The sequence below is a fragment of the Patagioenas fasciata genome, chromosome 26, assembly GCF_037038585.1.
Source record: "Patagioenas fasciata isolate bPatFas1 chromosome 26, bPatFas1.hap1, whole genome shotgun sequence".
Classification (NCBI taxonomy): domain Eukaryota; kingdom Metazoa; phylum Chordata; class Aves; order Columbiformes; family Columbidae; genus Patagioenas; species Patagioenas fasciata.
This window is the reverse complement of record NC_092545.1, coordinates 761,031-777,595: the sequence shown is the minus strand read 5'-3', so window position 1 is coordinate 777,595 and position 16,565 is coordinate 761,031. Positions and strand designations below refer to the sequence as shown.

At 48.8% G+C, this 16,565-nt stretch overlaps 1 long non-coding RNA gene and 1 pseudogene across 1 annotated transcript in view; one reads left to right on the top strand and one right to left on the bottom strand.

Moving 5' to 3' along the window:
* LOC139825664 (uncharacterized) overlaps positions 1-16,565 on the bottom strand; it is a 214,482-nt gene that overhangs the window by 82,950 nt on the left and 114,967 nt on the right. The gene's annotated exons all lie outside the window — the stretch shown is intronic.
* LOC136112157 (dynein axonemal heavy chain 9-like) overlaps positions 1-16,565 on the top strand; it is a 50,868-nt pseudogene that overhangs the window by 26,861 nt on the left and 7,442 nt on the right.

Sequence of the window (16,565 nt, the reverse complement as noted above, 5' to 3'; positions counted from 1 at the left end):
TGTGCAGAAAGCCCCTGTAAGCCTGCAGAGCTGTGCTGTGTCATGGCCCTGCAACACCAACTTGTAGTTGCTGCAGATTCACACCAGGAGTGAGAGCGCGGCACTGCGTCCTGGTGCCAAGACATGTGCTGGTGGATGATGGTGGTGTGTTGGGAGGCTGCTGGACTCAGTCTCAGTTTTGACTTTAGAAAGTAAGAAAAAGCATTCAAGCTTTGTTCTTTGTAGCGTCCTTTGTCTGGTGTGGGGCCACAGGGACTTATGTGGGACTCCCTTCTCCTGCAACACCTCTCCCACACTACTCCCCTGTCCCTGACACCATGCCAAGTGTTTAGCCTTGCAGGTGGGTGGGAAGATGCCCTGAATGTATTGGGTTGTGGCTCTTCCCTCATCTGTGTCATCTCAGAGGCAGCCAGGCTGCTCACAGGGTTTCTGTCTTCAAGGCTCAGCTGGGCTCAGTGGTGCCTCGGTCCAGCCTGGGGTGAAGTGATGCATCTGGACCTGCCTGCTGGTTGTGCAGAGAGCGCTGGCCATGCCTGTCTTTGTCCACCTGTCCCCAGTCTGTTTCCTTGGTGCTGTCTGCAACCTCTTCCTTGTTTAGATGGCCTCTGCTCCTTCTCTCACTCTGGTTGCGTTATGAGACCTTCTTCATGACTTGCTGCTTCTTAAATCTATTCAGGAGTCTTTTTGTAAGGCTCTTTCTCTTGGCCATTAATTTTTTCCTCTCCCACCAATGTGGTCACTAATTTGGTTCCTCCCCTTTACTGATGGGAGATGGGGAGGTGACATTTCTCACCGCATTGCAAGGAGGCGGCCTTCCTCACCACACCTGCCTTGCAGTGAGGACCAGTCATCCCCCATGAAAATTTTATAGCAGTCGCTATTTTGGCCCCCGAGCTGCATGTGTCTGGCATCCCCGGCCTTCCTGTGATGGTGTTTGTGGGTGTGTTGCAGGTGGACAATGCCCAGGCCTTCATTTGGCTGTCACAGCTCCGGCACAGATGGTCAGATGAGGAACGGCACTGCTTTGCCAACATCTGTGACGCCCAGTTCCTGTACTCCTATGAATACCTTGGCAGTACCCCTCGGCTTGTGATCACTCCGCTGACCGACAGGTAAGTCCCTGGGACACAATGTCATAGCTGGGCTTTGCCACACAGGTAGAGAGAGAGATGCCAACCAAAGATGGATTTAGTTCAGACACCTGTATCCCTCTTGTTCTGTCTCCATGTCCCAGCACTCCAGTGGTCGAGCTCTAACTCTTATCTGGTTTTTGGTGGTACCCTCTGGGGAATTTGTACATCGGATCCCTGGGTGGGATTCAGCTCACACATTAAAACACTTGTGGGTGTCTTCCTGTGCACAAGATGTCCACAGTCCATAAAGCTGGTGAGTCTAGAGAGCTTTCATCCCATCTTGAAGCAGACATCTACCTGGTTGCCTCAGTGGGGACACCTAGGGTTACTTGAGATACTCTGTGTTGTCCCACCTGGCTTCCAGCTGCCAATCCAGAAGTGTAAAAGTCTCCTATGGACCCCTTGTCATATCTCTCCACCCTATGTGACATTTCAGCAACCAAGAGCATCTCAGGTGGCTCTAGTCACCTGTGTTAGTCAGCTGCGTCAAGCCCCCAGGTATCATCAGGTTTTGTTGGCTATATTGACTACACCTCTGTGGCTTATACAGGTAGTATAGATACTCACATGTGGACACCACCCCAGTGTCCATCATCAACATGATGGAGAAACTTTGGGACTTGCTGCAGCTTTGAGTTGGGTTCACTCATAGGCCACCTGAGCAGGTTTCTGTCAGTGACAGGTCTTCCAGAAAAGCTGTCCTTTTCTCATACTGCCTGAGATGTGCCCAATATCCATGAGTTGTATGAGGATCCAGAGAGAACACAAGCTGGACATGAAGAGGTTTGGGCAGACCTTGGTGGAAGATGAGTATCTCTTGGAGAAAACAGAGCTGAGCAGAGGTGGTAATTAATGCCAAGAAGGCTTTCAGCTCAGACATGACCCCTGCTCACGTACAGCTTTTCAGAGGAGAGGCTCTGCTGAGTGCAATGCTCTAGTGCTATTGCCCTGCAGCCCACAGTTGACCTATTGGACATATTTCCTTTTTTCATTCATCATTCACTGTGACAGATGTTACATCACCCTGACCCAGTCACTGCACCTGACCATGAGCGGAGCACCTGCAGGCCCTGCGGGCACTGGCAAGACGGAGACTACGAAAGATTTGGGGCGAGCCCTGGGCATCATGGTGTACGTGTTTAACTGCTCCGAGCAGATGGACTACAAGGTATGGCTCCCACCTCGGCTGCAGTGCGGTCGCATGGGGCTGGGGATGCTCAGGGCCCGAGCAAACCTGAAGGATGAGAGTAATCCAATGGTACCTGGGGTGCATTAGGAGAGGTATGACCAGCAGGTCAAGGGAGGTTGTTCCTTCCGCTCTGCTCTGCCCTGGTGATGCCACATCTGGAGTTGTGTCCAGTTCTGGGCTCCCCAGTTTAAGAAGGAATAACTGCACAGAGTCCAGCAGTGGGCTACAAAGATGCTGAGGGGTCTGGAGCTTCTTTCTTGTGAGGAGAGACTGAGAGAGCTGGAGCTGTTGAGCTGGAGAAGAGAAGCTGAGAGGGATCTGATCAATGGATCAATATCTCAGGGTGGCTGTCAGAGGATGGACCAGACTCTGTTCAGTGGTGCCCAACGCCAGGGTGAGGGGCAACGGGCACAGACTGAAACACAGGAGGCTCCATCTGAACATGAGCAGAAACTTGTTTGCTGGGAGGTGCCAGAGCCTGGCCCAGGCTGCCCAGAGCGGGTGTGGAGTCTCCTTCTCTGAGACATTGAAACCCGCCTGGACCCACCTGTGTGATCTGCTCTGTGACCCTGCGTGAGCAGGGCTTGGACTGGGGGATCTGCAGAGGTCCCTTCAGCCCCACCAGCCTGGGATCCTGTGATCACCTCTCTCCAAATCCCTGCTACACTCCTTTAAGCTGAATGCCTTTTCCTTCTCCTCCCGTTCCTTCTCTAAGATTTGCACAAGGTTCTTCAGGAGGCAGAGACCCGAACTATCTTCTCTGCCTCATTATGCATTTCCCTTCCTTTCTGGAGTTAGATTTCATGTGTAATTCTTCAAAAATGTTGGTCTGTTCAGTTGAGACCAAGGCTGTGCTGATAGTTGGACCCTGGTCGTTTCTTCTCGGCGTGCTCGCGACCTGGCAGCCCCTGGCACGGGGAGGGACCTGTCCTGGTTTTCTCAGGATCCTCTCCCAGAATAAACCCAAAACATAGTGAACCTTCAGCCGCTACAGAGCACTGAATCATTAGGCTGAGTCTTGCTCTCTGCCAGTCTGGCACGGTACAGTGATTTTGGTAGCCTCGGATCATATTTCATTTAGCTTATGGGCTCTCCCAGGAAACGGGGCCATCAGTAATTCAGCACAAGTGACCTTTAAATGAAACTGGTGCACAGATATATCGAGAAAGTGCAATTAGCAGATAAAGTGGCAAGCTGCGCAGAGCTATAAATATTATAATTGAGTTGTGCCTGCTGTTTCCATGCACTTTTCTAAATACCCACAATAGACTGTAAATTGCTATAAATAAACAGGCTGGGAAATAAAATCAATTTTTTGCTGGAGTTGATTCCATTTATGATTTCACTCTTGTAATCTTTGTTTTTGTTTTGTTTTTCCAGTCTTGTGGGAATATTTACAAAGGCCTTTCCCAGACGGGAGCCTGGGGCTGTTTTGATGAATTTAACAGGATCTCAGTTGAGGTCCTTTCTGTGGTTGCTGTACAGGTGAGTGGAGAAACACTCATAAATAAATACAAACAGAGCAGAGCCATTCTGCAGTCTTTGGAGCAAGGGTAAAAATGGCAATTGCATATTGCCGGTTTCAGTTCTGTGTATAGGCAGGTGTGGGATTAGATCTCAAGATTAATCACATGAATATCACAGCACTGCCAAGATGTCGCAGTTACGTGCTGCAAAGATATTTGTCACTTTTCTTGCCCCAGTTACAGCATTTGTGCCAAGACAATTCTTTGTAGCATCTTTTCCCAGACCACTACGCACCATGGCTCTGTACCTGTTCCTCCTCAGGAAAGCACTCGTGTCATTAATCTGCTGTGAGATAATTGCAGCACATCGTTTCAAGACAGAGAAGCTGCCTTGACTTGCGGCTGCTCAGTCTGCAATGTAGGGAATAATTTTCACAGAGGGGAAGAGGGGTGTTTGGGGCAGATCCGCTGGACTTCTGGGGGTTCCTTATCACCCCTGGTCAGGCACAGGTTGTGTGTCATACTCAGGAAATGGGAATACATTCAGGATTAATTTTCTTAACCTGTCTCCAAAACTATACGGCTGTGGATTTAGTTCTGGTGTCTGTAACGACAGCTCTGCCAAGTGGCTTTGGAAGGTATTCCTGGCCAACTGGCACCATTCCTTGGAGGAATGTGTGCAGCCCCGTGGTGCTCCCAAAAGCCAGTGTCAGCTGGTGACACTCGGGAGCTGGAATCTGGGGCAGATCTGCGGCCCTTGCTGACGCGCGTGCCCAGGGTACCCTGACACCGTGGGATTAAACCTGGGACAGAGCTATTGGAGCGGTGCCCAGCTGGGCATGGGTGTTTCCCCTGGCGAATGGTTTCTCATCTCCTCTGTAGTTCAGCTGCTCAGTGCATTGTGTTGGTGAGTCTCGTGTGAAGCGCAGCAGCATCCCTGGAGAAGGGCTGGAAGGGAGACTGGCCTCCCCATCGTGCCAGAAAGTCCTGTGCTCTCGTGCTTATATATATAATCTGTCACTTCGCGTCCTCCTTCCCCTCCTCTTACCAGCCCATGAGGAAACCTGGCATTATTTTATACAGGGGAAGCCTTGGGGGGCTTCAGTGCAGAAAACTGAGGTGCCAAAGTGCCCAAGTTCTTCAGGATCCAACTGTCAGCTGAGTGCGTGTTTTAGGATCCTAATATCTGATTGAGGTGCTGAATTGTTCCTGGACTCCCTTTTGGGCTCAGTGTTATAGAAAGATATAAAGCTCAGAAGTTTCTACACTTGTGTAAATGTTTCGGTCAAAGACATTGTTCTTAGCCCCTCCATGAACTCCTCATTCTTCTCATCTGTTTCACTCATAATTGGTACCTTATGTGGCATCCCAGAGAAGCCCCAGGCAGGTACAAGAGTTTATGTATCATTCCCTCTCAATTTCTCTTCCGTCAGGTCCTAGTTTAAAGTTGTCATTGAAAAAAAGTCTTTGAGGATCTTGAAATAAAAAGGGAAGCTGAACAAAAGAAGCCCAGGAATGACTCAACTGCTAATGGTTCCCTCGCTCCTGGCTGGAGCGTGGCAGCTGAAGAAAGCGGCACGGCCGTCATTCCATCATGGTGTCTCCTGGCTGCTATTAGGAGTGTTACCATGGCGATGTTTAATTGGCTGTCTTACTCATGCAGCTGATGTCGATATGGTTCCTTACAGGGAAAAATTCGATTAATTGCTTTACTTTGAGATGGCAAACAGTAGTGAGGTTAGAGCGGTGAATAGAGAGAGATTTGCCCCTCGCTGAGGTGCTGTTTGCAGAGAGGTGAACTCTTCGGAAGGAGAGGAATGAGCAGAACAAAGCTGCAATCAGGCAAATATAAAAAACAATATAATATTAGTGAGTGAAGGTGTTAGGAGAGGTTTTACAGCTTCTGCCTTCTGGTTTTGGTTTTAAATCAAACGTCTGATGTCCCAAAATCTTTAAAAGTGATATCAAGTGGTCATTTTACAACTGAGCTGAGGCCAAGCTTATTGGGAGGTGCTACCCCTTCTCTGGGCCTGGTCAGGGAACGGAGCAGGCACAGGAGGGTTTTGGGATGTCCTGAAGAGCAACGCTGTGTGGGGAGAGGTGAGATGGGTAAAGGGAATAATGGGCCCATATTGTGATAGACTTTGGGGAGTGCGTTTGGGTGTTGGCTGTGTTGTGGATACCTGTACTGCCCTGTGTCTCTCTCACACATCAGACCTCTGCTGGGCTGGCTGGTTCAGAGATGGTGGAGCCTCTGGTGGTGTTTTTGCTGTGAGATGTGCTGAGCAGTGTCCCACAGGTGATGTCAAAAGCCAAGGTGAATGCAGGCAGTGCTGGGGACATTTCCCGCTCCTGAGTTGCTCTTCCTGACCCACGTTCATCATTGTCTCATGGAGCAAAGGTGTGAAGTCTTGCAACTCCTTTGCATTTTGACTTTCCACTCTCTTCAGCTCTTTTTTCTGCTTTGCCAGAGTTTGACTGAGATGGGAAATTGATATTGCCATGCTGATGTACTCCAAACAGTGTATAAAGCTTTATGCTGCCGGTAAAAAATAAAACAGTGATTAGCCCCATTTGTCACGAGGCCAAGAGTAACGAAGGAAGCACCGTTGTCTGATGTGTTTTTCATAAGTGAACGCTGATACTATAGTACTGTCTTGATTTCTAGGTGAAGAGCGTGCAGGATGCAATACGGGAGAAGAAGAAATCCTTCCATTTTCTTGGAGAAGACATCAACTTAGTACCATCAGTAGGCATTTTCATCACCATGAACCCTGGTTACGCAGGGCGAACAGAGCTACCTGAGAATTTAAAAGCTCTCTTCAGGTGAGTCCAGGTCAGGGTTTGTGACCTGGCAGAAACTGTCTTTTGGAACATCCAGGCTCGACCTCATGTCCTTGGGGAATTCACTTGCACAGGGCATTCGCAGGTAGTTTAAGCCTTGCACAACAGGCCTGGGTCTGGGCACGCACAGGCAGGGCAAAGGAGCTCTGTCCCTTGTCGTGGGGAAGGCAGAGGGTGACCTGGCTCATAAAAGAAGGCCTAGAAGATGAAGCTGCAAATGCGCTGCCTGTAAGACCTGTAGTCAAGAAATACTTGTTCTGCAATGCCTCCTCACCTGTCATTTTAGGCCGTGTGCGATGGTTGTGCCAGACTTTGAGCTGATCTGTGAAATTATGTTGGTGGCTGAGGGATTCATCGAGGCCCGGGTGTTAGCCAGGAAGTTCATTACTCTCTACCAACTCTGCAAAGAGCTCCTGTCCAAGCAGGTGAGCCTGGTTCTGTGGCTGAGTGGTATGATGAATCTCCAAAATCAGCAGAAACATGGCACTGTGCTGCTCAGCTCCATGGCTAACGTTTCACAGCTTTTATTTAATGGCTGCATTTGCACTGGCTGCTGGGGGAGGAGAGGGTTGGTGATCATCGGAGCAATAAAATTTTCAGACTGCTTTACTGGAGCATCTGCAGGGACAAAAGCATTTGACCAGCTGCATTAATGGGAGACCTTTCAGTGAGTTTAAATGACACCATGTTTGGGGTAGTATTCAGTGACCTTTTGCTTTCCAGTCTCTTCCTATTGATTCTCCTGCCTGCAAAGGGTTTATGGTGTCCCTCTCTGAGTTCAGCCTTAGGCTGGTTCCAGGTCTTGTTAGAGTTACTGTCAGTGCAAAGCAAATCAGATTTTTCCTTGTCATTATTTGTGTAGATCGAAGCTGGGTCCAGAGGAGACCTGAATCAGGATTCCTGATGATACAAACCTGATCTTGGCTGTGCCAGCATGAGGCTGGGTGGGATATGCTCTGTCGCAGAAACTTGGTGCTGTGCCTTGAGGGGCCTGGTGGAAGCCATGGCCTCCCACACAGAGCAGTCAGCTGTCGAGCTGTGCTCTGGAGGGTGTTAACAGGACAGAAATATGAACAGTTGTTTGTTGGCTTGAGAGTTCTTCTCATGCCGTTTTGTGGTACTTTTTCAGCAATGTCTTTACTGACCCCTTATTCCTGGACCTCCTCTGAGACCAAACAGGCTTGTCATCTTGTGATGGGCAGGGTGGAGAAACTTGGGTCTTTGGGGCCTCATAATGGACTAACAAGCCTTTCACCTTGGTGGCTCCTGCAGATGCAGGGGGCTGGCTGGCCTTGCTATAGGTGCTTTATGATTTGGGTGAAACAAATTGCTTTGGTCTCTGGAGTGCAAATCCTGCTGCTGTCTTACTGCCAACTGTGAGCCCATGTGATGGTCTGAACAGCTGAATTATTTGACTCTTTAATACTGTCCCTGACGGGAATCTCACCTACTGAGATGGAAACCAGGTCACTCAGGCTGGAGAAGGTCTCTGGCCACAATGCAAATAACAGATTTAGATGTATTTTCATTGCTTACTAGTCTGGCAATTTGGGAATGGTGGTTCTTCACCCTACATGGTGCTGTCTAAGCATAAACTCATGCCTCTTTTTTTTTCTTCCTCTGGTGTAGGATCACTACGACTGGGGCTTGCGTGCCATTAAGTCAGTGCTAGTTGTTGCTGGCTCCCTCAAGCGAGATGACCCAGAGCGACCCGAAGACCAGGTTCTGATGCGCTCTCTTCGTGACTTCAACATCCCCAAGATTGTGACGGATGATGTGCCGGTGTTTATGGGGCTGATTGGGGATCTATTCCCTGCACTGGATGTGCCTCGGAAGCGTGACCTGAATTTTGAGTCGTTTGTGAGGCAGGCTGTGCTGGACCTCCGGCTGCAGGCTGAGGACAACTTTGTGCTCGAAGTAAGACCAAGAGATCTTCTGCTACACCCACATCGCCATCAAATCATTTGGGTTTTCTCAAACAGCTTTGCTTCTACAAAGAGAGCTCTGCACAGCATTGTCCTTGCAGGCAGATCTCGCTGGAGGGCAGTCAGCTGTGCTGGGTCTGAGGCAGTTGCACCTGCTCCTGAAGTCAGCACTGGATCAGTCTCTGGGCTTCCAAAGGGGCCAACTTTTGTAGGCTCATGAAAGTGTAGCCCCTGGAGAGCAGGGCCTCATCAGGTGGTGGTTGTCAAGTATAAACAGCGCTGAAAGTTTATCTGCAGGCTGAGGATTTCACCCATTGTGATTAGAGTGGCTGGACCAAACTCAATTGTCAAATCTGCTTGTGTCTCAGGGTCACGTCTTTCTAAAGAGGTGGCCCAGTGGGACCTATTTTATAGACCTGAACTTCAGTTTGGCATCTTTGTCTAAAATTTGGGAGTGTTTTTCTCAGGTGGTGCAGCTGGAGGAGTTGCTGACGGTGCGGCACTCTGTCTTCGTGGTGGGTGACGCGGGCACGGGCAAGTCTCAGGTGATGAGATCCCTGAACAGGACTTACCAGATAATGAAGCGACGTCCTGTCTGGACAGACCTCAACCCCAAGGCAGTCACCAATGATGAGCTCTTTGGCATCATTAACCCAGCAACAAGAGAATGGAAAGACGGTAAATGTCATTTCATGTCTGAAATATGTAGATAAAGACGGGTATTTTTAATGAATTTCCCGAGCAGCAGCAGGGTGACTGGTTCTTCATGTGCAGGTCTGAGAGCCCAGGTGCTTGTCTGCTGCCTACAGCCACATGACAGTTTGTTGTTGAAAGGATACACAGGATGTTTTAGCTCTTTGATCTTCACATGGGAAATATAGCATAAGCCTACTTGATCCTATTGCCCTAAGAATAATTTTAATGCCCATTAATACCAACACTTACCAGTTCCTAAGTGGGGCAGGCAGGTTTTGGGAGTTGGCTGGACCAGTGATGGAAGAGATGTCCCTCCTGCACTGTGGTGTGCACTGGGACCCCAAAAAATGTCCCATCCCCAGGTTTTCATTGCTGATAGCACGCACAGCAGCCTTAACGTCAGTTTTTCCACTCAGTATGGCTGCCCGATCTCTGTAGCACACCAGCGTTTGCCAAGCTGTTGATCCTGCTTACTCCTGAGGAACATTTCAAACTTGCTGGAAGATTACAGAAAATCTGGAGTGGAAATGTTGGGTTGTGACTGATACATAAAGGCAGCTTCGATTTACGTGTGCGGCGGGTTTGGGAGGTGTGGGGGAGGTGAGGGAAGACATTACCATGAATCATCCACAGCAGCAGATGAGCTGCCACCCACCTCCCCTGGCCCCGCCATGGACCCTTCCCGACCCCCTGCTTTGCTCCAATGCCAGGTTAATTTCTTTCTAATTGTAATTAGGGAGCCTAAATCAAAGTGGCAGAGGGACGTGCAGGGTACAGCCTGAACTGTGCAGACTGGCTGCAGCAGTGGCTGCAGATCGAGGGCAGCGGTGACACCGAACAGCAGGAGGGACATTTTACAGGTGACTGTCCAGTGGTTTCTGGCCTGCGATGGTTTAAATGAAATAGTGGCACTCCTCCCTGAGCTTTCAAGGCAGATATTTTCTGCAGTAACCATTCCTGAAAATGTTGTTTCATGTTGTCAAAGACCAGCAAGGCAATCTTCACCACAGCCTAGCAAGAGGTGACCTGTTCCCTTACAGATCAGCCCCTGCTTTTCCGCTCCCCAGTTTTATCCTGTCACATTATCAGAAGTTGAAAAGGTCCTACATGTTAGGTGGTAAAAGGTCCCATATGGGAATCCCAAAAGTGTTCTTTGCAGAACAAAACTCTTCTTTTAAACCCCAAGAGAGCCGTGTGCTGTGGATGCACAAGGTCAGGACAGAGGCGCTTTCCTCTCCCCGCTGCCGCGGTGTATCCGAGGGAAGCCCTGATGCCCTGAGACAGCAACTGTTTCTGATGCTAATAATGTCGGAGTGGTTCCCAAGGCGTGTGTCCAACACGTAAGGAACTGGCTGGAGGCAGAGGCGCTGAAGCGTTATTTTTGTTGACCCAGTCTCGGGATCACACACCTGTTCCAGGTGAGCCGTTCTGCATTTGCTGAGCACAAGCTTTGTCTTCAGTCAGATGGTGCCACCAGCTGTTCCTGATCTGGATCACAAAGAAATAGCTTGTCCTGGAGAAAAAAAGAAAAAAAAAAAGAGTTCTTGTCACAATTCACTGGAAGAGAGGCTTTTTTTTAATGTTTGCCTGATGTTTTTTCATGAAGACCAGCATCTCCCGAGGTATTTTCACATGCAGAGGAGAGCAATAGTTTTGTGGAGTTTTCATTTGCTCTGCAGTGCTGCTGCTCTATTCCCAGCCTTCGTGGTCTTCTTAACATTCATTATTTACTCCCCTTGAGACTCTGTATCCTCTCTCTCCTTGATTTTACCAACATTTTGTTCTGTCATTCAATGTCATTCTGTGCTTGTTCTCCCCTCAGTCTCACTAAAGCCATGACCCAGCGTTTAATGCATCTTGATTGCCCTGATATACTTTGAGCCACAAAAAAATATTTATAAGGATTTCCTAGGCATATTCAGGTGGTTTTCTCTGCATTGTATAATTCATGCCGCCTTTTGCCTTTGAGTAGCTACTCTACGTTTTTCTTATCCCTTATGATTCTCGGTGGGAATGAAGCTCGTGCGTAGGTCTGCAATCATTTTCAGTAGTGATAACTGATAACCCTTTTTTCACTTTAAAGCAAACTAGAACCGTATTGTGATATAGTAATATTTACGTATAGGCACATAGAGTTGTGCATGTTTGAGAGGAAAGCATTAATTAGAGTAATTTTTACTGTGTTGCTGGAGAAAACCGTTAGAGCAGGTGTCAAGTTCAGTGTTCATCACCATCTTCCTGTCACCCTCCCAGGCCTGTTTTCATCAGTCATGCGAGAGCTGGCCAACATCACGCATGACGGTCCCAAGTGGATGGTACTAGATGGAGGTATTGATCCAATGTGGATTGAGTCTCTTAATACTGTGATGGATGATAATAAGGTAATGAATATAAGTTAAAGAAGGAGATATTCTTTGACTGCATGGCATGGTTCAGCCTAAAAATGCAGATGCTGAAATAACACCTCCTAGAATAATGCGGTTGTGTTTCTTCAGATACACCAAACAATATCACATATAGAAAATGGTGCATGAGGGGAAATAGCTCAAATCATGGTTTCATTGTAATTTCCCTTCCTGGAACTGGGCTCATGGATAATCACAGATGTCCTGATTGTAACTCCAGGCCCTTCAAAAATAGGGTGGGGTCATAATTCCACACCTTTTTCCGCCGCTCGAAGGGAGTGCTGTTCCTTTGAGTCATGGAAGACAGTTCTGCTACCTGCTGGAAATCAGCTGCATTCCCTCAAGGAACTGTGCTGGCAGCAACCAAGCTTTTTAGTGCAAAGTGCTGAATGCTTTTCATTCCTGTTCCTGGGGAAGATGTCATTCTGTCTGTCTGTCTGTCTGCCCAATGCAGGTGCTGACCCTGGCGAGCAATGAGAGAATCCCTCTGAACCCAACGATGCGGTTGGTGTTTGAGATCAGCCACCTGCGCACAGCCACCCCAGCAGCCGTGTCCCGAGCGGGTGAGTCCTGGCCTGAGCTCCGCACTGGGATTTGCCGTGAACCCAGGAGGATCTAGTGCCATTAACCAGTCTTCTGTTGGCCAACTTGACTCCTGTTGCAAGTACCCAACCTGAGATCACAGCGGCCGTGGGTGGACAGGGCAGGTTTCTGACAGACAAACTGAGGATCCTGACCCCAAATGCACATGTGGAGCTGTCATCATCCTGGAGATTTACCCAGAGCACTCTGACTGTTGGTGGGTGATCATGGCTTCAGCGTTGCTGAGTGCTCCTGTTGTGCAAAGCCCTTTGGATGGACTTTATGAGGAGAAGGACAGTATCTGTCTCAAAGAGTTCTTGATCTTCTGAAGAAGTGCATGAAGTATGGGAGAAGGGAATGGAGGTGTCCCCTAGTTTTACACATGGGGAAATGGGGCCCAGAGCAATGAAACTGCTCAGACAAGACAATGTTCTGAATTTAGGGCAAGGTCATGAAAAGTGCCGTGGTTTCAAGGGTGAAGTTTCTTCACTGTTCATGTTTCTACTCTGCAGTGGGGCAGGAAAAGGGGGCAGGTAATGGGACGTCCCGTCATATTTGATAGGGTTTTAGTTGTGTGAAAGTACCTGGTAAACTCTGCTGGAAGAAAGGAACAGTTTCTGCTATGTCTTTACTATATGTTCTCTCTTACCCTGGGCCTAAAGGGATCCTGTACATCAACCCGTCGGATCTGGGCTGGAATCCTCCAGTGAGCAGCTGGATCGACAGGCGAGAGATCCAGTCCGAAAGAGCCAACCTGACCATTTTGTTTGATAAGTACCTGCCCATTTGCCTGGACACCCTCAGAACAAGGTACCATCTGATGAGTGATTGTGTCACCCGTGGTGAGGGCATGGGGACACCTGCCACTGTCCAGCCCAGCTGTGCTGCGCTGGGTTGTGCTGCACATGATCCTCCTTGCCCCTGGAAGCCCTGAGCATCATTGGCTTAAGCTCAGAGAACCAGCAGGGCGAGGTGGGCAAAGTGACGCTCCTGCCTGTATCGTGTTGGTCAGATCTGGTTTTCATCTGATTTTGATTTGATTTTTATTGTATTTCCTGTATCAACTCTCTATCTCTTGGAAAATAATTCCGGCAGATCCCAAAGAGAAAGCTTTTCAGCCTCCTGATGTGTCAGGCTAGACCTGAGCCCACTCCACAAGTTATTTTTCATTAAGAACTTGGGTATTTGGAAGGGTCCTAGTGCTTCTTGGCTTGATTTGGCTTTAAAGCAGTGTCCACAGGGAAGTCATGTGGTTCTTGCTTATCATCATGTGAAACCATTCTCTTTCTCATACTGTGGTGAGGACTGGCCAAAGTAGAGTCCCAGAAAACTTAAGGGAGCATCTCCCATCCTCTACTTGCTTCCTATAGTTGCACTTTCCTTTAAAAACAAAAGAAAAATCAGTGAGCATGGGAGATGTCAGCCAAAAGGGGGATGTGTCAGAAGGGTCTGGAATCAGGACTTAAACATTGTGCTAGGGAACTTCTCTCTGTGGGACCAAGTTGGTTTTGACTGTTGGTAGCAAAGTCAATCGGACGTTTCCCATTCTGTTTGCTGAACATTGTCTCAGAGCGTGAAATCCACGGGATTAGCTGCAGGCAACCCTGAGCTGAGTGTTTTGGTAGCTTGCTTAATTCAGAAATCGTAGAACCAACCTTTCAAATAGCTATAATTACTTTATGGAGGACTTCAGTGCAGCTACAATATTAGTTTGGAATTCTGTAAGTGTAGCTTAAATGAATGTAAAATGGCAAGATGAAAGGGTTTATTTTATTACTCCTCTATTTGACCGCTTTTGAACTCATCGTGCTCGCAGGAAATCATTGCCTTTAGCAAGTCTTCCATTCTGCTTCTTTCAAGAAGATCAAAGTTTTAAAATGCTTGAAACTTCTGATTATTGTTATTACTTGTATATGTGCCGGTGCCAGCGGGTCTGAGTGTGAGAATGGGTGTTCTCTTTATTGTACCTGGGAATAGGACACGTACCGCTGACAAGCAGAATGCCAGTGTTCTGGAAGAGCATTTCTAGTCTTCCTGGGTTGTGATGGACGTATTGCTTTCTAATTTCCATCCCTTAGATTTAAGAAGATTATTCCCATTCCTGAACAGAGTATGGTTCAGATGTTGTGCTACCTCCTTGAATGTCTCCTGGCAGAGGAGAACACACCTCCTGACTGTCCCAAGGAGCTTTATGAACTTTACTTTGTCTTTGCTGCCGTCTGGGCCTTTGGTGGATCAATGTTTCGAGATCAGGTAAGACGGAAGATGCCTCTTCAGCATCTTTCACACAGTTTGTTTGTGTGGTTTTGTGTTGTTTTGATTTCTTCATACTTTCTGAAACATAGTGCTATGCCAGTAATGCTGTTTTCCTGGGGCTCTCATATAGGTGATAATAAACTAGAAACACAACAATTCCTTTTACGAAAGGCCTCGTTATCCAGGGTGTAACACCACCGGAGAACAGCTGAGGGGTCAGTGGTAAAGGTGGAGGGATGTTTGCTTATGCAGATGCATTTCACTGGGGAGAAGCATAAGGTTAACTTATAGAAGCCTGTGGATGTGCATAATGTGATCAAATTAAGACTGATTTATCAGATGGATGTATCAGTGGAGCAGTCTTTCAGCCTTCTGACTGCACAGGTAGACGTGCTACATAACACAAACCAGCCGGTGTTTTGTCACCAGGGCAGAGCAGAGCCGGAGGAACAACCTCCCTTGACCTGCTGGTCATACTTTTCCTAAGGCACCCCAGGTGCCATTGACTTTCGTGGCCACAGGGGCACACCTACTCTTGGGTGGTTGCATCCCCTAGTCAGAGGACGCCTTATCCTCAGATCTAAAGTGTGTAGTCCTGATGTCTGGGTCTGCCCACACTGCACTGCTGTCAAGGGCTTGGAGATCCACGTCTGATCTCCGCTGGGCTTGTGTCAAACTCTGTGTTGTCTGGACTATGCGGGAGGTCTCTCCACGAATGTAACACCAGACACCCCTCCCCAGCTCGGGTGGAGGCACTGCCGTTCTTGATGGCTGCTCAAGTGCTCCCAGGGGTCTCTTTGTGTGTTTTCATGTACCTTAACGCCAGACCTAGAGTGTCTGCTGGTCTCTTCAGATTTGCTCCATGCCAAGGATCAGATGCTTCAGGAAGTGCTGAACAACACAGCTCAAGCTCAGCTGGGTGCTCACTTGGTGCCATCACACCTTGTGACCATTGAATGACCTGTGCGAGACCAGCTTCCTTGGTCCTTGTGGAGCCTCCATTTCCCATGTGCCAGCTGGGAAATACTCAGCCTTAGTGTTGCCAGTCTAGGATGACTTAAAGAAACAAAACAAAACACAATAAAGCCTGGGAAGCACTACTTGTCTTTGCTTCAGCAGTACAAGCGCAAGTATGCTGGTGTGCGGTGCTGTGGCAGCTGGCCGCTGTGTTCCCCGTGCCGCACAGTCAGTCTCGGGTGCATCAGGCCGGGCTCCTGCCTGCGGTGGTGGCTCTGGGTGGGCTGCAGGAGCAGCTGCAGGCACAGCGACCCTCCGGGAGGCTCCGCCGGGAGCCTGGCTGTGCATTACTGCCCGCGGTGCTCTGTGAATGTCAGAGCTGAGAGTGCGAGGATACAGCAGTCCGAGCAATGGGGAGCCTGATGAAAAATGATCCAATATAAAATCTGTTTATTGCTTTCCACCGAAGGTGCCCTTCGCGCTGACCTTTCGCGGCCGAAATGTCAGGAGAAACAGTCTGGGAGGCTTCCCACTACTCGGTGCTTGTTGGTGGGTAGCGGGGCCCCTGTATAAAAACAGATGATAGATTTGCCATTTCCTGGCTCTGAAATTAGCGGTAATCCATATGGGGTTTTTATTAAGGAAGTGGTTTGAATTCCACACCGTTCTGGCAATAGAGCTGGGGCTGGAGTGGCTCCATTTAACCGCGGGGTCAGGGAGGGCGGGCAGCGCGGCACAGCGCGCTTGCAGGCGGTCTGGCTGTGCGGGGTAAGGGCACCCTTGTGGGAAAGCTTTTAGCAGCCACGCACGTCCCGCTCCACTGCGGGCTACTCTGCTGCCGCTGCTGAGGAGTTATAACAACAGGAGAACGGAGAATTACAGGGATTCTGCCTCTCTGAATAGCATGAGTCTGCAAAATCGTGGATACTATTAATGTGTTTTTCAAATCCACTGGTCTTTTGAGGGACTGTGGCTCAGGAGGCTTTATGGAGGACACTTGGTTCAGTTCAGCAACAAACCCAGGTTTCCTTATGGAGGCCGAGCAGCCTATGGACAATGTGTTGGTGACCCCACATTGTATGGCTATGGGGAGGAGAGACCCGCAGACACCC